The sequence below is a fragment of the Pleurodeles waltl genome, chromosome 8 (assembly GCF_031143425.1).
Source record: "Pleurodeles waltl isolate 20211129_DDA chromosome 8, aPleWal1.hap1.20221129, whole genome shotgun sequence".
Lineage (NCBI taxonomy): Eukaryota > Metazoa > Chordata > Amphibia > Caudata > Salamandridae > Pleurodeles > Pleurodeles waltl.
In genome coordinates, this window is record NC_090447.1 from 38,208,995 (window position 1) to 38,231,542 (window position 22,548).

The following is a 22,548-nucleotide window of genomic DNA, read 5'->3' on the forward strand; positions in this document are numbered from 1 at the left end:
GCCTGGTTAATCCCCATTTCCCTGCAATAATTATGAATTGCAGAAAGATGCAGAAGATTGTGGATTGAAAGGCTACCTTTCTTCATCACAGAATCCAAACTCCACTGCTCAAGAAATGTATAAGCAAAAGTATTCAGAAATTTCTTCATTCACCTACCTTGGAGGGGAAAGTGTAAATAAAATCATTGACATGTAGATAACGTTGAATGCAAGTATGCCAATGTACTCCTAAGTAGTCAGGCAGTTGTAGAGATGGAAACCTATTGATATCACAGAATGCTGAAACAATGCCCACATTTCTTAAGGGTGCCAGTTCATAACACAGCAGCAACTTGCACTCTGCTTTGCTATGCATGGAGTGTGCAAGAAAAAGGGATTGTTAGCTGGGGAGGACGTGTCAGTGCCAATGCAAAGGTTCACTAGATAAAACTGGGCTCAACCAATTGTGGTCATGGAGCAGAGCTTACAGGCTTAATTTCAGAAAAATCAGTAAAGTATTTGCAGTTAAAAAAACAGAAAACAATAAAAAGTTCACAACCATTTTCTAAAAATAGAGTAAAAGTAATAAGAGAAATTACATCAAAATGTATAAAATCATCCAGTGAGAACCTGGAATGTATGCAAAAATTGACAAGAAAAAGTGAAGCACCAATCAAATGTTAATGTTTGTGATTGACCTGAACCAATTTATGATTTCAGGCTGACCAAAATGGAGCAAAGGCTGGATACCCCAAGAGGGTTGTTGTGTTCAAACCTTTTAATTCCTGACTTAGGCCCTGATTCAAATGTTGGCCGAAAGGGAACTCCATCACAATGGTGTTCCCTCTCGGTCAATATTATGGCCTGCCCGTCTGATTTAAAATCGGGCAAACTACAGGTTTGCCTATGGTGGAGACTACTCCGTACTCACCGTGGTCAATACCCTTCAATGTCCTGATGGAGTAAGGTCGATTGGAGATTTCGCTGTATGTCCACCCACCGAAGTTAGCAGATTTTAAATGCCTGTCACCGCTAGGAAAACCTGGCGGTTTGAAGCATTGGAAATTACTCAATGCCACCCTCACCTTGGGAGGCTTTGGAATTTCTTGAATGCATTTTTTTTCATAAAAATATTGTAAGTTTACCATACCCCTGGTCATGTTGACGGCGGTTCCTGCCAGTGCTAGAAATATCTCTTGGGCAAGTTGACATTTCTAAATTTGGCAGTCGGCAACTCCATCAAGGCGAATTAGTAATTTACTCTGTCTCACTGGTTGGGAAACGGGCCTCCCACAAAGTATTAAATCAGGCCCTTAATCTCTGAATGGAAACTCAAAATATTCCACCAAGGTAACGTTTCAGGCTGTATCCAGTGAAGTCCTCTCAATAGCCGTTGGGTGAACTCCTGCTGAACTCATTGGTTGGATGAAACATCTATTAACAGGAAAATTCAAATTTAATGGATACAGAGGTGAGGCCTGCCAGTCCCTCCTGGGTCCATCCAGTGCATTTACATGAAAAACGCACTTTTGTCGTAGCCATGGCTTGTTGGCACCTTCCAACATGAAGTCTCATCTGGAACGATCTTCGCACTGTGGGACATCTTTTGCATTAGGCAGGAACCCACTGGCATCTTCATAGGGAGCATTTCTGCAGTCTTTGACTACCCAGAAACTCTTCTTTTGCACCCTCTTCTGGGTTGGCAGGGGCTCCTGTCCTTCCTGGAACTTCTTTCGACTTCTGGCTTGGTCCCCTTCCTTTGCAGGTCTTCAGGTCCAATAATCCAGCAGTTGTTCTTTGCAGACTTGGTTGGCTGCTGCAAAATCCCCTAAGAGGCTCCTTCTTTAGGGTGACCAGGAGCATGGCGGTAGCCTGGAGGAGGAAGATTCTGCACCCAGTGAACTAGATAACAATCTTCCAAGTTCAGGGGAGGGTTCTTACTAGGATCTTGCACCTAGCAGACCCAATCGTGTAGCTGGTAGTGGGAATGGTAGTCACTCAGGGAGGGCTCCCTTTACACTCAGAGGACAGGTCACTAGGGTCACAAAAGCTAGGTAAAGATCCACCACTGCCCATTCCCATCACCTCAGTGTCTGAGGGATCACACTGCACAACCCCAGGGGAGGACTCTATAGATAGAGAACTCAGAAAGCTGAGACTGGAGGAGGCCAGACTGATGCTGCAGCAGCAACAGCTAGCCCTAGATAGGGAGGCCTTGGCAGTGGAGAGGGAAAGGCAGGGGTTGGGGTTAGCACCCCATGGTGGCAGCAGCAACAGTAGTTTCAGGGATTATAGAGTCAGGAAGGACTCCATTGATTTCAGAAATCTGCACAAAAGTGTTCCCCTATACAAGGTGGGGAATGATATCTACAAGTGTTTTGCTGCACTTGAGACGGCCTGTGAAGTTCAGAGAGCCCCTCAAAGGCAGTGGGCTGCTATTCTCTGGTTGTCCTTCTCTGACAAGGGGAGGTATAGGCTTCTCACTGTCAGAGAGGAGGATTCAGACAATTACAGTATCCTTAAGACAGCACTCTTAGATGGTTTTGGTCTCACCACTGAATACTATAGGATCAAGTTCAGCGAGACCAGAAAAGAGGCCTCACAGGATTGGGTAGACTTTGTGGACTGCTCTGTTAAAGCTTTAGAAGGCTGGTTACATGGCAGCAACATGTCTGACTATAGGGCTTGTATAATTTATTACTGTTAGAGCATATTTTAAATAACTGTGAGTCTGACTTGTTGCACCAATACTTGGTACACTCAGAACTGACCTCTCATCAAGAATTGGAAAAGAAGGCAGACAAATGGGTCAGAGCACTGGTGAGCAGAAAAGGTGATACAGGGGGCCACAAGGACAAGAAAAAAGAAGGTGGCAAGCCTCAGGGCAAGGGTGATGACAAAGACAAAAGTAAAGACTCCTCATCAGGGCCACAAAACTCCTCTGGGGTTAGGAATAAAACGTCTTCTTCATCTTCTGCACACAGTAAAAAGCCTTGGTGCTATGTGTGCAGAAATGAAGGCCATAGGCCAGGGAACAAATCCTGTCCAGGTAAAACCCCTGAACCTACCACCACTACTAACTCCACATCCACTTCTAATGCCCCTAGTAGTAGTAGTAGTAGTAGTTAAGTAGTAGTAGCAGTAGTTGTAGTAGTAGTAGTAGTAGTAGGACTACTGGCAATGGCCAAAGCAAAGGTGTAGTTGGGTTCACATTTGGGTCCAAAATAGAAACTGGGGTAGGTGTAGAAAACCCCAAGACAGTTTCTGTCTCACCAGGTGGCACTGGCCTTGCCACCTTAGCTGCTTGTACCCTTAATATGGGTAAGTACAAACAGCACATTCAGATAAATGGTGTTGAGGCCCAGGCCTTGAGGGACACAGGTGCCAGAATCACTGAAAACTGAGTGTCACTTTCACAACTACTTGTTCAAAAGTAACAATTCACAGATGTTAACAACTCCACTCAGTCTCTCCCCTTAGCTGTGGTGCAACTTAGTTGGGATGGAGTTACTGGCCCTAGGCAGGTGGTAGTAACACCTAGCTTACATGTAGACTGTCTTCTAGGAAATGACCTAGAGTCCTCAGGTTGGGCTGAAGTAGAGTGTCATACCCATGCATCCATTCTGGGTATTCCCCAAGAACTGTTTCCTTTAATCTCAAGGGAGATTAAAAAGAATAGAAGGGAAGGAGCCCTGGAGCCTGCAATAATGGACCAGGATACTCCTAAAAACACAGGCATGTAGGATATCAAAGTATCCCCTGCCTACCCTACCACTAAGGATATCATTCCTGACTGTGAGGGGAGATACCACCTCTAGGGTGGGGCCTGAATCAAGGGAGTCAAAAATAGCACAGCTGATCTCCCAGAGGTAAAAGTATCTCTCAGTGGGAAACCTAAGACAAACAAAACAGCACCCCCACCCTGTCTTAGAAAATTTTGAGCAAAACTCCAGCCCTCCCAAAAAAACTTTGGTGCAGCACCCCTGCACTACCTCTAAAACCATAGGACAGCAAACCTGTCCTTCTGTAGAGCCTTTGGGACAGCAACCATGTCCTGTTCTACCCCAAGAAGGACAGCAACCCTGTCCTCTTTTAGAGCCATGGGACAAACTTTTTGCCCTGATCTAGCCTTGCTAAGACAGCATCCCTGTCTGACATTACAACCCTTAGGACAGCAACCCTGTCCTAACAAAGGGTTCCTATGACAGTCATACTACCCCACTTTAAAACTTTTTCCAGACCTCAAACATAGGGAATCTCAAAGTTCACAGTTTCACATTTATTTAGCTAAAAGTAACCAAACAGGGTGGTTCACCTCCCCACAGGGAAGGGACCACATAGTGGATGATAAAGGGAGTAACTCTCCACTCATCAACACTTAGACAATGAAGTCTCAACTGGCCAAGGTTAGCCTTATTGTCCTTCGTTTGGGTGGGGGTTCTGTAGGAAAGTAGCCTCTTTCCAGCTTGGTTATCCCCACTTTCAGACTGTTTGTCATTGCCTTTCACAGTGTCTACTGGGATCTTGCTAATCAGGACTCAAGTAGTTATGCTCACTCCCTTAAATTTGGTTGGTACATACCGTGAAGACAGTATTTCACCCACAATTGGCATTGGTGCCCCCTTATAAGTCCCTAGTCTATGGTACCTAGGTACCCAGGGCATTGGGGTGCAGCATATAATTTGCCACCCATAGCTAGTCCATGCAAAGACCTCTGCAGGAAAGTAATTGCAGACTGTGAGAAAGGGTACAATCACCCTTTCACTGCCATTTACACTGCACCAGGTCTCTTACAAGTCACCCATATAGCAGGCCCTCCAGCCCTGAGGGCAGGGTGCAAAGTACCTGTGTGTGAGGGAGCCCCAGCTCTAGTTGAGGTGCCAACACGACATCCAGGACCATTTTCCCGGACATTGTGGGTGCGGGGACACCATTTTATGGGTGTACTAGACATAGCTCGCAGCCTTGTTCTAGCTACATAATGGTAACCCCGAACATAGGCACGTTTGGTATCAAACATGTTGGAGTCATACCCCAAGGCTTTTGCAAGCATTGGTTGTAAGCTTCCATGCACTCTGGGGGCTCCTTAGAGGACCCCTAGTATTGCCATTACAAACTTCTGAGGGTTTCCAGGCAGCCCACGCTGCTGCCACCTCCAAGACAGGTTTCTGCACTCCTGTTCCTTGAAAAGCTTGAGCCCAGGAAGGTAGAACAAAGGACCTCCTGTGGGAGAGTTGTGTTACACCCCCTCCCTTTGGAAATAGGTGTTACAGGCTCGGGGGGGTAGTCTCCCTAAGCCACTGGAAATGCTATGAAGGGCACAGATGGTGCCCTCCTTGCATAATCCAGTCTACACTGGCTCAGGGACCCCCAGTCCCTGCTCTGGCACGAAACTGGACAAAGGAAAGGGGAGTGACCACTCCCCTGGCCATCACCACACCAGGGTTGGTGCTCAGAACTCTCCCAGCGGGTCCTTGGGTTCTGCTACCTTGTTTCCAAGGGTGGCAGGGAACTCTGGGTGCATTTGAGTGGCCAGTGCCAGCAGGTGATGTCAGAGCCCTCCCCTGATAGGTGCTTAACTGGTTGGGTGTCCAATCCCCCTTTCAGGGATATATAGGGTCTTTCTTTTGGGTGGTTCCTCAGATTCAGATTGCAAGACTCCAGCAGGACCTTCTTCCACAGGTCCTCAGATCCAGGAATCCACTGTTGGTGTCTTGCAGTCTCTTCTGGTTCTTGCATAATCCTTCTTATTGTTTCTCTGTGTGTTCTGGGAAAGTTCCTGTGATTTACTACTGCTTTCCTGGTCACTGGGTTGGGTTCTAGTACTTACCTTTGCGGTTCTCTAGTACTCCCAGCTCCCCTCTACACACTACACTTACCTGGGTAGGGGACGACATTCACATTCCACTTTTTTAGAATATGGTTTGTGCTCCCCCTAGGCCCATTTCCAATGATTTCTAATGATTGCACTGTTTTCTAACTGTTTTCTAACTGTTCTCATGTCTATTTTTCCATACTAGTGTATAGAATGTATGTATTACTTACCTCCTAACGGAGTAAAGTATCTATGGTATAAAGTACCTTTATTTTTGTGACACTGAATATTTTCTTTCATGTTTGTGAGTACTTTGTGACTATAGTGATATTGCATGAGCTTTGCATGTCTCCTAGTTAGACCTTGGCTGCTCATCCACTGTACCCCTAGAGAGCCTGGCTTCTAGACACTGCCGTCATTTCACTAATAAGGGATAACTGGACCTGGTATAAGATGTAAATACCATAGGTACCCACCACAAAAAACAGGCCGGCCTCTTACACCCATTACATCTCTTTCCCTGGGTGGAGAAGGTCTTGGCCATCCTGCATCCTGAATCCCTGGGGAAGTCGAGTCACAACACAAAAGATGTCACAAATATGCCATGTTATCTTTGATCATAGCGTACCTTTTGCACTAACTTTTTGAAGTACCACACCAAAATTCAATATCCAGAGTATCTGGGTTTTCACACTGTCAATCTGTATTGTTGCACCCAACATCACAGCTACTAAGGTCCATCCCATGTCATTGGTAGAAGGTGGGCCTTTAAGTTTTACAATATCCCACAACAATTACAGGACTATTGGTATGTCTCAACAGGCAAATGTATGCCCAAACCTTAAATTTAGTGTGCAGTAGAGAGAGAGACCTAACTGCAACTCCCATCAGGCACTATTTCTGTAACTCCAAACACCTGACCAGTGTGTGACCAAATACACCTGTGTATCAACTCACAAATGAAGTTTACTCACCGGGAGGGACATTGTTATAGTGTGAGTAGGAGAGGGACTCACAAATAATGCTCCCACAAGGCCCTGCCTCGCCATCTACAAATACCAGACCAGTCCTCCCTTGTCCAGATACCCCTGTTTGTCAACTCCAAATAGAAATAAACTCACCCGGGGGGGGGGTTACGTGGTAGAGTGTGTGGAGTAGAGGGCCTGACTTGACCACAGCTTCCAGGAGGTCCTGTCTCACCAACTACAAACACCAGACCAGTATGCCTGAGAATAAATATACCTGTGTATCAAATCACAAATTAAGTTTATTCAGCTGGGGGGTACCATTTGTCTACTGTGTGAAGTAGAGGGAGTGACCTCACTTCAACTCCCAATAGGCCCTGTTTCTGTAACCTCAAACACCAGATCCGTATGCCTATGACCAAATACACCTGTATGTCAACTCACAAATTACGTTTCCTCACCTGGGGGGATACCATTTGTCTACTGAGTGAAGTAAAGGGATTAATCTGACTACAGCTCCCAATAGGCCCTGTTTCTGAAACTCCAAACGCCAGACCAGCCTCACAAGTAAAGTTTACTCACCTGGGGGAGAACATTGGTAAAGTGTGTAAAGGAGAGGGACTGATTGGACTACAGCTTCCAGGAGGCCCTGTCTCTCCAACTACAAACCCCAGACCAGTGGTCACTTGTTGAGATACCCCTGTTTGTCAATTCCAAATTGAAGTAAACTCCCTTGGAGTGATAGTAGTGGTAGATTGTGGGGAGGAGATGTACTGACTGGACTACAGCACCCAGGAGGCTCTGTCTCACCAACTGCAAATGCCAGAGCAATGGTCACTTATCTACAACCCCTGTTTCTCAACCTTCAATAGAAGTGTACTCACCTGGGAAGACTCCATATGCTAGATTTTGCAAAGTAGAGGGAGTGACCAGATTTCAAAGCCCAATGGGCCCTGTTGCGTTAACACCAACCACCAGCACAGTGACACTTGTCCAAATACTCTTGTTTGTTAAAGCTCAAATGAATTATACTCACCTGGGAGTGATCAAGCACACATTATGCACAAATCAGAGTGTGTCTGTCAACATAGCTCCATTTTGAATTGCAAGCCCAAGATTAAATATTTGAGGACAGAAATGACACCATAGCCAGTGTGAATAACAATTATTCATAAGGCCTCAAGATGCCTCACCACATTGTTATTGTCAGCAGACATATTCAGACAGCACTATGCATACCTTGACTCCAGTCACTTATATACAACAAAGTCCTAGGTTCGCCTGCATCACACTCAAATAGGCCTCAAATAGGCAAATCTAAATCTTGCCTAGCCACTGTCTTGCCTGTACTGGTGGCAAGATGTCATTTTCAGGCCATGCTCCAAAGTGAAAATAATCTGCACATCTCATCAGCTGCTTGGGTCAAAACCATATGACAAACTTCACACATGTCAAGTCAAAACACTCAATACTGTGGTCACGTGACACAATTGGATTAACTAAAACTTAACTTTGTACATAGGCTCTGTAGGAAAGTAGGATCTTTCTGACATGGTTACCCCACTTTTTACCTGATGTCAGTGTGTTTTGACTGTAGTACACTGGGATCCTGCTAACCAGGACCCCAGTGTTGGTGTTTTCTCACCTAAATTCACTTGGTAAGTCTTTACCGTACAATTGGCATACTGGTATACCCCATAAGTCCCCGGTAAATGGTACTTAGGAACCCAGGGCATTGGTACACCAGTGGTCTCCCATGCACTACAGCATGTATTATGCCACCCACGGGAGCCCATGCAAACTGTGTCAGCAGCCCTGCCATTGCAGCCTGCATGAAAAGGCTCATGCACTTTTCACTTTAGATATAAGCCTTGCCTTATTTCGCGGTCACTGCACTTGGACATTGTGAGTCACCTCTATGCTAGGCCCTTCAGCCTAATGGCAGGGTCCATGATCCTAAGGCCATATTTATACTTTTTTGAAGCAAAACTGCACTAACGCAGTTTTGTGTCAAAAAGTATGGTGCCGGTTTGTGCCATTCCTAAGCGCCAGCCTGGTGCCAAATTTATGGAATCCCGCAAGCCGGAGCAATGGATGGGCTAGCGTCAGAAAAAGTGACGTTAGCCGGGAGGGGGTGGCACTACGGGAATAGGAGGTTTTGAGTTAGAAAATGGCGCTAGGCTGGTTAGAGGCAAAACAAAAATGCCTCTAACTAGCCTAGCGTCATTTCCTGATGCAAAACCATCCATACCACATGACTCCTGTGTTATAAAACACATGCCCACCACCTCAATGGCCAGCACAGGGGATCAGGGTCTCCTGGACATGGCCATTGCACCCAGTGCCATGTAGAGGGGCCCATTTCAGGGCCCCCAATGGCAATTTGAAATAATTTTTTTAATACTTCCCCATACTTACCCTACTTACCTGGGAAGGGGTCCCCCCATCCTGTGGTGTCACTCTGGTGGGGGTGTTCCTGGGGCTTAGGTGGGCACCTGTAGGCACTTTCCTTGGTGCTTGACCATGGAAATGGGTCCTCAGGTCCCCTAACGCCTGGTCTGACCCAGGCGCCAAGTAATGGCGCTTAGCAGGCTTAGCGCCATTATTTTGGTCCACCTCCCTCCTGTGTGTCGTTTTTGCATGGGAGGATAAATAAGGCGCTAGGGGCTTTGAGTGGGAACACCTACCTTGCATCTCATTGACGGAAGGTGGTTTCACGCATCCATCCAATAAATGATGTTAACTCCAATATTTTGACACTAGATGGGTCGAGCAACAAAATATAAATATGAAGTTAAATTTGCGCTGAATTTGAGTTTAAAAAAGAAATTACCCTAATTCAGTGCAAACAGAGTATAAATATGCCCCTAAATGTGAGGGTTGTTCTGCATGAGCAGTGGTACCCCTACAAACCTGACTCACTTCTCTGGGCTAAGTAAGTTCAATGAAACCATTTTTAGGTATGTAGTGGACACTAGTCAACACGAGATGGCCAACTACATAACGGTTTCTCTGAATCTATCCCAGTGTCAATTGCAAGATACCATGGGCCATATGTACTAAAGCATTTTCCCATTGATATAGAATGAGTAAAACACTTTGGTATATCTGGCCCCATGTACTTTGGGGCTTCCTTAGAGGATCCTCCAAGTCTGCCTGTAATAGCCTTGCAGGGTCTGCATGCCAGCCCGCGCTGCTGCTGACTCTAGTCACTATTCTGCCCTCCTGCTGATGAGCCTAACTCGACAAGGGGAAGGTAGAACAAAGGATTTCCAGTAGGTAAGAGGAATGACCACCTCTCCACTTGATATGGGTGACTTGGGCTGGAGTGGGCCTCTGAGTGCCACCAGACTGCTTCGAAGGGAACATTTGGTGTCCTCCTTGAATAAACCAGTTTGCACCAGTACAAGATGGGCAGAGGCCCCTTGGAGCATCTGACTGGTTAGGACAGATGGGTGATGTCCCTGACACCCTCTGATAGGTGGGTCACTGCAGACAGTGTTCAACCCCTCTCTGGGTTACTTAAGGGCTCCCCTGGGGGTAAGGCCCTGGATTCATCAAGTGGACTTGTCAAGAAGATGCTCTGCAAAACCCTTCTGCAACCTGGTCTCCGGATCCACTGCTGATCTGCTTTAGGAACTGAAACAAGTCAGACTTCAATAGCAGGGCTGCAACATGTTTCTCCAATTCCTGCAAAAAGTCTGCAACATCTGTGGCTGTGCATCACTTAGGGTCACAAGGACCCTTACTGCAATAAGGAAGAAAGAAGGAATTTCCCTTGGAGTGAGGGAGTCACTCCCCTGCACCCACAGGTACCTCTAAGAACAAAAACTGGCTGGTGGATGCTGCTGTCCCACAGACACCAAAAGGCTCTCCAACACAGGTTGTGGTTCTGCAGCTTTCTCCAGGCCTGACTTGTCTTCTGTGCAACTTGGGAAATGGTGGATCTTCGCTGTAGCTGCTGGGACAGAACCAGTGTACACTCCATCTGTTGTCATTGCCAAGGCTTGGTGACTCTTATCCAGTAGATCCAGTGAGGTCCAAGAAGCCCCAGCCTTCAACACTCTACAACTTCAAGAACAGCATCCTCCCTGCAACTCCTGTGGCAGGGGCCTCCCTCTTTAGGGTGCTGCTGTGGCCTCCCTGCTACTCCCTGTGCCTACTTTCAGTGGGTCCTCAAGGGGCTTCAATGATTCCTCCTGGTTCTCCTGCTTGTTGAGGGCCAGCCCGACTCCCTCCCAGTGGTCAAGTGGTTTGGACCTTGCTGGTCCCCAAAATCCTGCAAACCTCCCCGCAGCGCCTTCCTGCAATTGCCAAGGCTTTTTGGTAGTTCTGCTGAACACTGACCCCTTTGCAATCCAAAAACTGACAGGAGACAGCTTGTGAATGACTCCAAAGATCTTCTTGCATCACCTGGAACCTAGAACTGCCCTTCTTCTATTCCTGTCCCACAGGAACTTGACCTCAAGAAGGGTGGGCATTGACTACCTGTACTGCCTGGACATCTCTGAGTGGTCTGGACTCTGTCCCTTCATTTACATGTTCTTCTTGTCTGGAATCCTTGCTTGGGTTCCACTGACCTGGTTCCCGGTTTGCGACAGCAGCTGGACAACCGGGGCCCCCATATACTTCAATGGAGGTTTACAATGTCACTTCACCCCCATGCACGTGGGCTCCCTGTTATAGGTACTCCATCTTCCGGGATATCCACGAGTGGGGTCACTATTGATTCTTCTTTGTGACAGCTGGTTTCCTCAGGTTCCTCTGTGAAGGGTCCTAAATCCTAAAATTCCAACTGTGACGGTCCTGTATAACACCTCTGCACACAGGCACCTGGAGAATTTCTAATACTTACCTTGGGTATTTTCATACTTCCCCAGCCCCTCGGATTCTAATACACTCCCCTTGGTTGCATACTTCCTACCTTCTACCATATTTTTAGTATATGGTTTGGCCCCCGCTTATGGTCCTATGTATTTCTATGCTACTCATTCTTGTTACTAAATATATTTGTACTGTGTAGATATTTCCAAGTGGAGATATACCAAAGTTGGGTTAGTATTAGTTTTATAATAAGAAATACTTTATTTTTGTAACACTTAGGGCCAGATGTAGCAAGCCGTTTGCATGGCGCAAACTGCAAAAAACGCAGTTTGCACCATGCAAACGGCCTCACGTGATGCTCATTCCCAAATTGCGAGTCGGTACCGAATCGCAATTTAGGAATGCGACTCACAAATAGGAAGGGGTGTTCCCTTCCTATTTGCGACTCGCATCGCAATTCAGAGTTGCTTTGTGACCGCGAATGCGGTCGCAAAGCAACTCGCAGTTACCACCAGTGTCACACTGGTGGTAACTCATTCGCAAAAGGAAAGGGGTCCCCATGGGACCCTTTCCCCTTTGTGAATGTCGAAAAAAAATATTTTTTCAGAGCAGGCAGTGGTCCTATGGACTACTGCCTACTCTGAAAAAACCAAAACCAAATGGTTTCGGTATTTTTTTCATTTTGCAACTCGTTTTCCTTTAAGGAAAACGGGCTGCAAAATGAAAAAAAAAACTGCTTTATTTAAAAACCAGTCACAGACATGGAGGTCTGCTGACTACAGCAGGTCACCATCCCTGTGAGTGCAGGGACTTGCTATGGGGTCGCAAAATGCGACCCACCTCATGAATATTGATGAGGTGGGTCTTTGCGACCCCATAGCGAGTCGTAGGTGTCTGAGACACCATTCTGCGTCCGATTTTGCAACTTGCAAATTGCGAGTCGCTGAGACTCGCAATTTGCAAGTCGCAGAATCGGATTTTGCTACATCTGGCCCTTAGTGTGGTTCTTTCTTATGTGAGCATCACTGACTGACCATTGTGGAATTGTAACTGCTTTACACTTCTCCCTGATAAGGTTAGCTGCTCTCCACAGCTACACACAGATAGATTTGGTTATCTGGACACATAAACACTATGATTAAGTGTTGTCTAGACCCAGTATAGGGTGCCACACTATAGGTGTACACCATAAACTGGGCCACCCTCCTACAGTCTCTGTTTACTGTAAAGCTAAACCACCGGAGATAGATGTCAAAATACAACCAGTAACACTGTTTAATTCACATGAACAGGTGGAAATGACGCTAGGCACGCAGAGACCACAGAACTGACTTCCACTACTCCCCTGAATCAAGCCCTCAATGAAGAAGACGCTCCTGGACTTTTGGACGTGGAGAATGGTACAAGCACTTTCGAACAACCTGGTCAGACGGCAACAGTGAGTCTCACTGTGCCCACTATGTCACCTCCCACCCCAGTCGCTTTGACATCACTGACAAACATTCACCCCCCAACCTGTGTACCTAGCACTGTGTCTACCATCTTGTGCCCCCCAGCGCAAAACCTCCAACAACAATGGCCCAGGACCTGGTTACAGAGGGCAACCTGTGGCAAGGGCGCAGGTTAGTGGGGGTAGGGTATCTGGGAGGGATGCTGTGGGTCAGCGAGATGAGGCTACTGGGGCTGCCCTTAGCCAGGACACTATCAGCCACTTCTTGGGGGTCTATAAGGAGTCCCAAGGTGTGATGGGCCAGGTCTTCACCTAACTCAGGGAAATGAAGCAGCTACCGTGGGACATGCATAGGGATATGCATAAACAGGGGGACGCCTACAATACCAACATGGCCTCCTTAACAGGGATATTAAGGGACATTAACACCACTGTGGACAGGGTCTACAACAGCACACTATTCTATTCCTTTGGTGCAGCAGGGCCTTCTTCATCGGAGCAAGCCACTAGAAGGGAGGCCCGGCCAGAGGAGCAAGCCATAAACATCCCTGCCTAGGTAGCAACACATCCACTTCCCCACAAAAGCGGAGACGCCCAGCCAAGAATCAAGGAGGTGTGGAAGGCAAGACACCCACCACTGCCAATAATAACCCTCTAACTTAAGGACCTCCTTTTTTGTGCCAGACATTCACTTTTTGGACTGATCCTGAACCACCTACCGGTTCCAATGGAAGGAGTACTCTGGACTCGCAATGGTGTGGCATTTACTTCTCTGATTTCATTCACCATGACTTACCCCTACACTTTTCATTTTTGTTTCTTCCAATCCAAAGTTAATTTTCTATTTTAGCATCAAAATAAATTCACCCATCATAAACTCATTGTCTGCTTGCTTTGATTTCTCATTTAGCTATGTAGAGACGTGAGACCATGTGAACCACACGACAAAGATACAGGCTTCTTGTGCAAGCAGGGGTAGGTTACAGGTAACCAGTGAACAGCTCAGGATTACAGCCATTACACACCAACACATTAGTCCAAGTGTCTGGTCAAACCAAAAAGTTTAATTTCTTGTTCAGCACACAGGCTTTCAATATGCCTGGACTATCAAGAAAGTGTAACTCATGCTGAGTAAATCTAGACATTTACTGGTACAGGCCCCCAGACTATGGAAGGAAGGGATTTGTCAGACATCGTCATGTGGAATATGAAACCATTGACGTGTTTGATGTCACCAGCTTGAGCCTTATCACATACCACACCAAAGTAATCCAACATCACGTAATCCAGGATATGGACAGATGGCAGTACAACAGTCCCTGATCACAAAATTTTAAATTTATAGAGTGGCCCGTTTTAAGGCCAAGTCTGCCTTTTATACGGTTAAGGTCCAGGAGGCTTTGAATGTTCCGAGAGAGCTATTTAAGGAGATCAAGGAATTATCCACCCCTTCTCAGCCACCTGATTTAGTAAATACACAAGAGTACTGTGACAAGGTAGCAAAGCATTTTGAAAACAAGATCCTTTGCTCTTATGCTAAGTTTGCCCCTCTTGATGTCAGTGGGGAGTAAAGTACCTGTATTTCTCCCGATTCGTTAGCTAGTGAAGAAACTCTGTCTAACTTTCCTTGCCCGTCTCATGACGATCTTAGCAAACTAATTTTGAATATGAAGTCTGGCTCTCCTTTAGATCCATGTCCTCCTTCAGTGATTCATATGATCCCTGACTATATAGCTCAGATTCTCATTCCGATTTTTCAGGAAATTCTTAAATCTGGATGTTTTCCTTCTAGATGGAAGGAGACCATAGTAGGCCCTGTAAAGAAGAAACCACTTGGAGACGTGCAGGACCTTGATAATTTACGGCCAATTGCGCTCCTTCCTTTCTTTTCCAAGATCTTAGAGAAAATCATGAATAAGGCACTAGTGGATTTTCTGGGGGAAGTGGAAGTTTTAGATCCTTCGCAGCATGGCTTCAGGAAAACTCATAGTACGGAAAATCTCCTCCACTGATTCTATTCGTAGACTTGTAGATGAGGGGCAGGGTGCCATTCTAGTCCTGTTAGATTTATCTGCAGCCTTTGATACTATTTCTTCCCAGATTCTGACAGCCCGTCTCTATCAAGCAGGTGTTAGAGATAGGGACTTGAAATTACTAGAATCTTTTCTAACTAACAGATGGACTACGGTAAAATGTGGTAACTTTGATTCCACACCTTACTTTCTCCTTGTGGGATTCCACAGGGTTCCTCGTTAAGCCCTACTTTGTTTAATATTTATGTTGCCCCGCTAGCCAACCTGGTTTGTTCTTTTGGCTTTATCCCCTCTTCATATGCAGACGATACACAGCTTATTATCCCTGTTAATAAAAACTGGGAGGAGGTGGCGGACCATTTTAACCTCTGTATGAAGGAAGTTAGCAACTGGATAGGATCTAACTGGTTGAAATTGAATGCTTCGAAGACTGAAATTCTCTGTTTTGAATCTGGTGTTAAATATTGGAATCCACGCTGGTGGCCATCAGACTGTGGTTCTCTTCCTACCCCTTCTAATGTTAGCAAACATTTGGGTGTTATGTTTGACAATCAACTGTCCTTCAAATATCAGGTCAATCACATGGTTAAAATTGGTCTATGGCTGATTAAAATGTTAAGGAAAGTCTTTCCTTTTCTTCAGCACAAATGGAGAGTTGCCGCCACTCTAGCCATGGTAATATCTAAAATTGATTACTGCAATACTTTGTTTCTCAGTTTAGACAAAGGCCTTCTTAATAGGCTACAGCTGATTCAGAATTCAGCTGCCAGAGCAGTTCTTAATCTTTCATGTTGGACCTCTGTGAGAAGTAGTCTCAGACAACTCCACTGGCTTGCAGTGGCTCAGCAGATTATTTTTAAATCCCTTTGCTTGTCTTTTAAAGCCGTGCATGGCTAAGACTCTAAATATCTCTCTGCTAAATTAGGCTGGTATAAACCAAAGAGGCACCTTAGATCATTATCAGCCTGCTGTATTCATGTTCCCCGAAGTGGGGTGATAAAGCCAAGTGCTGGAATTCCCTCTCTCTCAATATTAGGGCTGAAACATGTTATTTACAGTTTAGGAAGTTGATTAAAACTTGGCTCTTTCCTAACTAATCCTTTCTTTTTGTTTTTCTATGGGTTGGGTTTTCTTTATGAGTGTAGTGACTTTTTTACCTATGTTAGCGCTTCGATGATCTTTGTGAGCCGGAATGCGCTTTATAAATATATCTACATACATACATACATACATACATATAGGGACATCATAATCTAATGACCATGCATCTAGTGGAATGACACAAACATAAGTAGTGTTGTGGCACAGGCACTGTGGCCTACATTAATAAAACACATCTACAGCTACATACAGGTAATACAAAAAAAACGTTTAGCCAATGTGAAGGGAAAATGATTTGGTCAAAATCTAGGACTACACATTTTATGACACACATGATACATCAGGGCCATCTCAACATACAAAGGAAGTGCAATGGCCACACCTGTACCTCCACCCAAACACTGTGCAAACTGTCTTCGTACAAGTCTCATATATACAAACTATGTGACCTACATTACCTGGTACAACCCATGTCCACTTCGTATGTCTACTGGCATCAGATACCCGTCACAACTCTATAATGCCCACAGGAAGATGTCAGGGTAACGATACCTGTACAAATAACAAAACAATGAGCATAAACTTGAGACTATACCTATGCCACAAGTCACATAGCAAGCAACTGGAAAATAAAGTACATTGAAAGGAAACTGACACAAAAAGCAATAGGATCAATCTGGGAAAGTCTCAAAAGCTTTATCATTAAGCAGCTTTAGGCAGAATATTTCTGAGTATCAGCTTTCTAGCTGTTTGCAAAATGCTCAACTCCACAAATTCTCTCAACTACATTTCATTGTATATTCACAGTCACAACATCAAATGACATACTTACACTAATGAAAAGTAGTTGTTGATGAGATCTTCTCACAGCTCAGCTCCTTCCTCTTCACCACTGTCATCCTCACTTGGCAATTCATGATTGTCACCCAGTGGCACTACAGACTCCTCCTCTGGGATGCATGGGATGTTCCTCCGCAGGGTGAGGTTATGGAGCATGTAGCCTTCCACAGTGATCTGACACACTTTCCCAGGTGAGTAGAGGAAGGGTCCACCAGTCATGTCTAGGCACCTGAATCTGGCCTTCAGGATCCCAAATGCCCACTCAACTGGCCGCCGTGTTCTTCCATGGGCCTTATTGAAGCAGACTTTCTCTTGCATAGTCGGATTACTCACTGGCGTCAACAACCAAGGACAGTTTGAATATGCAGAGTCTCCTGTCAAAGGATGGGACATAAGTGCGACAATGAGTCACTCACTTCATGGTTGTCATACCTGACATTGCACATACACAATCAGGACAGGCATGATTTACCAACAAGCCAAGAGCTCTCTTGTCACAGTTGTGACATCAGCTGGGGAATGGTGCTGTTCTCTATTATAAATGAGTCATGGGCTGATCCTGGATAATGGGCACAGACAAGTGAGATGTCGAGATCTGCCAAAACAGGCAACCTACATGTTGATGGAATAGAAGTTCTTTCTGTTGCGATAGACTTGTTCAGTGGCCTGCGGTGGCACCATGCTAACATGTGTGCCATCAATGGCTCCACCACAAGTGGGAGGCGGGAAAAACCATAAATGTTAGCCTTCACATTGGCTAAATCCTCATGTCAAGGAATCTTGATATACCTGTCAATGTGTTTCATCATTGCTGAGAGGAAATCCTTCAACGCCAGACTGAACGTAGGTTGTTACATACCAGCAGTACGGGCCACTGTATGTTGAAAGGACCCCACGGCCAAGAAGTACAAAACTGACATGATATGTACAGTGGGTGGTATGCAGGTTGAATAACTAATCACTGGTGTTATATCTGGGTCCAACTGACGACATAAGTCCACTATTGTTTGCCTATCCAGTCAGTAGAACATAAATATATGATGTTGCTCCTTGGTTTGAAGGTCTGGCAGGGTACAATAGATAGGAGGTTGTTGCCTCCTCCCTATCCTAGCAATGTGACAAGACATGATTTGTAACATTAGTCAGTGTTTCCACAACATCATAAATTATACATATTAATAACGTCATGGGGCAAAACATTTCTGACTGGATAGGTATGACACCCAGTACACAGCACAGCTGGCAACTACACATGAGTAATTTGTGACCTACATTCTTATCAAAACATGTGTCCACATCATAGATGTGTAAGAAACGTAACTATCTGCTATGTAATTGGCCCTAGAAATGTGTCTGTATAGTTTGTCAGCAAAAATGGACTGTGCACCATCGTTAATTGCCATCTTTGCCCTGCAACACACTACACTGGTGGTTGTGTAGAAGGACCTATATGACAAGACAGAATAAGGATGTTTGCAATTCCACAACACATTTATTTTAGGTTTGACACAGTTTACAAAGCCAAAAACAGTATTTAATGCTGCCAAAAAGGTGGATGCCTGACCTACTCCACTGGACATTATGAACCACCCGCAACCGCCAGCAGAAGTTATGAGGGCGGTAGGTGTCCCAACCGCGACAGACCCAGCCATAGGCTAATATTGTTGCCTGTGGCAGTTGCGGATGATAGCTGTGTCTGCCGGTGGTAATGACCGGGAATGTGGCAGACATGACCACCATGCCTGAGCACATTCACTCACTTGACCCCTGACACGTTTGCCAGCAACAGCTCCACTACCTGAGCTGCTGTGTGCCACCTCTGGCAGCAATCATGCCACATCTAGGAAGTGACAGGACCATTGGCTCATCTTCAGAGGACCTGAAAAGGATTTTTGACAGGGTCCTACCCCTGTATGACCAGCTCTGTGACTCCCCACAGGAGTAGTTAAGATTCTTATGGGCACAACTGATTCTGTTCAATGCCACCGCTCCCCTCCTCAAAGGATAATATGTGTCTCTGTGTACCAGTATTCTTCTTGTGTGCCTGTCATTGCAATATATGTGGCATTGTCCTTCCCCCGTTCCCTTCCAACCCCAAGAGGACCTGAACCACATTCCAACCCATCCCTTCCACCTCCAAATCCTCCCCTGTCACGCCTGCCCCCCTGCAAGCACCCATACCCCCCAAAGAAGAACCCCACATTTTGTACAAAACAGTCCACCCCTTCCAAAACCAACCCCTCGCAAATCCAAGCCACCCCCCCAGGATAATCCCTGGGGTGCCTGTCTGGCCACTTGATGCCCCTTTTATTGGAGGTTCCCTGGCAGTAATAGGAGTCAGCTGTGGGCAAAGTAATGTGCATGGACCTACAAAATGGACTGGCTAATGGCAGTTGCTCATGAGCAATTGTTCATTATTAAACCCAATTTGTTTTATTGGGCACACATTTATCCTGCCATCCCTTTTCAATCTTTATGTAGTTTCTAAGTAACTTGTGTTATGTGCATTCAGTTGTGTCTATTTGACCCTGCTTGCTGATATATTTGTTGTTGCTTGCAATACCTGACTTTGGAGGTAGTGCTAGTGTCTCCTAGACAAAGGTAGATTTTGACTTTATGGATATGTGTGTGTTATTCCTAATGGGGTTGTTAGACCTGGCATCCTCAGCGTGGTCTCCCCTGTCTTTTGTACCTCTGCTTTCTATGTTGTGACTGTGTGCTGCACTTTGTTTTTGCTGGTTTTGGTACTCTGTGCACTTTACCACTGCTGACCAGTGCTAAAGTGCAACTGCTCCCTGTGGTCATTGTATGTGTAATTGGCTTTTCCTTTATTGGCTTATTTGATTTAAATGTATGTCCCTAGAAAAGTGCACTAGAGGTGCATAGGACATATAAATCAAATGCTACTAGTGGGCCTGTAATAATACTTGTGCCACCCACAGGTTGTGCCACCCACATGAGTAGCCCTATATACATGGCTCAGACCTGCCACTGCAGCATCTTTGTGTACAGTTTTTAAACTGCCAATTCGACCTGGGAAGTGTACCCACTTGCGAGGCCCAAACATTCCCTTTTCATACTTTTACGGCAACCTTAAGGTAGGCCCAAGGAAGCCCAATGGGCAGGGTGCAGTGTATGTTAAAGGTAGGACATGTGATAGGGTTTCTTACCGTCTTAACAGTGAAATACTGCCAAATTCAGGTTTCACTGTTGCAAGGACTGATCTCTCATAGGTTAACATGGGGGTTGCCTTTAAATAACTTTTAAGTATAGTTACCCTTTGAGAGCAGATTGAGATTTGGAGTTTGGGGTCTCTGAACTCACAATTTAAAAATACATATTTTAGTGAAGTTTGTTTTTTAAATTGTCATTTGGAAAATGCTGCATTTAGAAAGTGGGCATTTTCTGACTTAAACCATTCTGTGACTCTGCCTGTTGTTTGGGTCAGACTGACAGTTGGGTTATTTGTGCATCTCCTCTAGACAGTGACACTAGGGTGTAACCTGTATACCTTCTTGTGCCATTTGGGCTACGCTGGAGAGAGAAGTGGTCACTTAAACCTGAAAAGGCTGTGCCTGACCTCACACAAGGCAGGATCTTGTCACACTGTCAACAACAGAGACTTCCCTTTGAAGTGTGCCAACTTCAAAGGCAGAAAGGGGTATAAGTAGTAGAACCTAAGCCCCAGACGTTTAGATTACTTCTTGATTCAAGTGGAACCTCTGCCAAGGAGAAGAGCTGAAGAGCTGTAGGAGGAGTACTGCCCCTTTGCCTTTGACTGTGCTTTGCTGCGTTGGCCTGCAGTTGCTGCTTCTGCCTGAAAGAGGACAAAGACTGGACTTTGTGGTGTATTCCTGCTTGAGAGGTATTTCCAAGGGCTTGGCCTGAGTTTGCCTCCTGTTTTGAAGTCTTAGGGCAGCATAGACTTCACCAACCAGTCTCTAAGTTTACTTGCTGTGGGCTCTAGCTTGCCAGGTGGTGCCATTCCAGATCCTGGGCCCCAGAAAGTGACTTTGGACGACTCTGAGCAGCTTTGCAAGGACGCCATTGCACGAAACCCATGTCACCTGCACCTAAACTCATGGACCTCGCTGAAGCACAACGTCCTGCCTGACAATGCAGTCCCCTCATCGCTGCAGCCAGTGACGTCCAGAGGACTTGTGAGATCGGAATGTCGTATCACTGACGTTTATGACACCTAACTCCGCCCCATCGCTTGTGACGCTGTGACATGCTCATGACCCTGTGAGGTTGATCCACAGCTTCTTGACCCTGCCAGACATCAAACAATCTGGGGTGTAAGGGACTGACACCTTGCACCAACGCCGCCTCACCTTCACCGCTTCGCAGCAAGGACCCGCCGCCTCTCACCGCCACCTCTGCTCCTTTGCCCTACAGTACCGGAACTGATGCTGCATTAAATCCAGTGATGCCTTGCTCCCCGGTACTGTTTCTGGGGGTCCGTGTGACTCTGTAACTGGTGCTGCTGGTGTTTCATTGTGGTAACCGACTCCATCACAATGTTGTGATAACATGAAATTGCAGCATTTGTGCTTCTAGGCACTATTTTTGTGTTTAATTTTGCAAAATTCATATCTTTACTTGTGTATGTCAGATTTGTGTCATGTTAGTCTTGTTTTATTTAGATTCATATTTACTATATTTCTAAATCTGTGTGGTTTCCATTTTGTTATGTTTTCACTGTGTTACTGTGTGTGTTGGTACAAATAGTTTACACATTGCCTTTGAGAGAAGCCTGACTGCTTGTGACAAGCTACCAAGGGGATGAGATTATCTTAAGTGTGTATTTCCACTGCCCTGACTAGGGTGAGGGTGCTTGCTTGGACAGAGCGCAAACTGACTGCCAACCAGAGACCCCATTTCTAACAGGGCTGTCATAACATTGTGTTATGTTTAGCATGGTAAGTATTTCATCTTGTGCGGTACAATGCCAGCATGTATGGTGTTGAATTGTCCCCCTGATATCGATTGTATATTGGTCTCAGGTGTGGCAACTTGTGTTTTCTTTGTGCAGACATGGATTGTGCTCAATTGTGCTAGCTTTCTTTGTATTTGACTGTGTATAAATCCATTTTGATTTGTGTAGCTTGCAGCTACTTCATCTAAATGTATGCCCTATGCAGTTGCTGTTGTATGTGATTTTTTGACATGCACTTCCATATTGTGCGGATAGTCAAGTCACTTGGCTCTAGCATTGTTTGTCCCCGAGCTACATATAGAGCCAGGTCCTGTGCAAATGTTGTTTTATGGGCATTTGCAAAGTGATATGTGTCCTAGTGCAGCATCTTTCTCTGAATGTCGCTGATGCCCCATTTACTATTGTGCAGATATTGTTTACAAAGTGAGCTTTGGGTATTTGTCTCTCTGACTATCCCACTGACACAGCTGAATCCCACTGTCCTTCCATTGTGTTGCAATGTGGGTGATGTGTGACTCCATTACAGGGAAGTTTAATGGGAGGGGTGTTTGTATTAAATGTCACATCCATATATATGTGAGTTGAATATGACATCAGTCCAT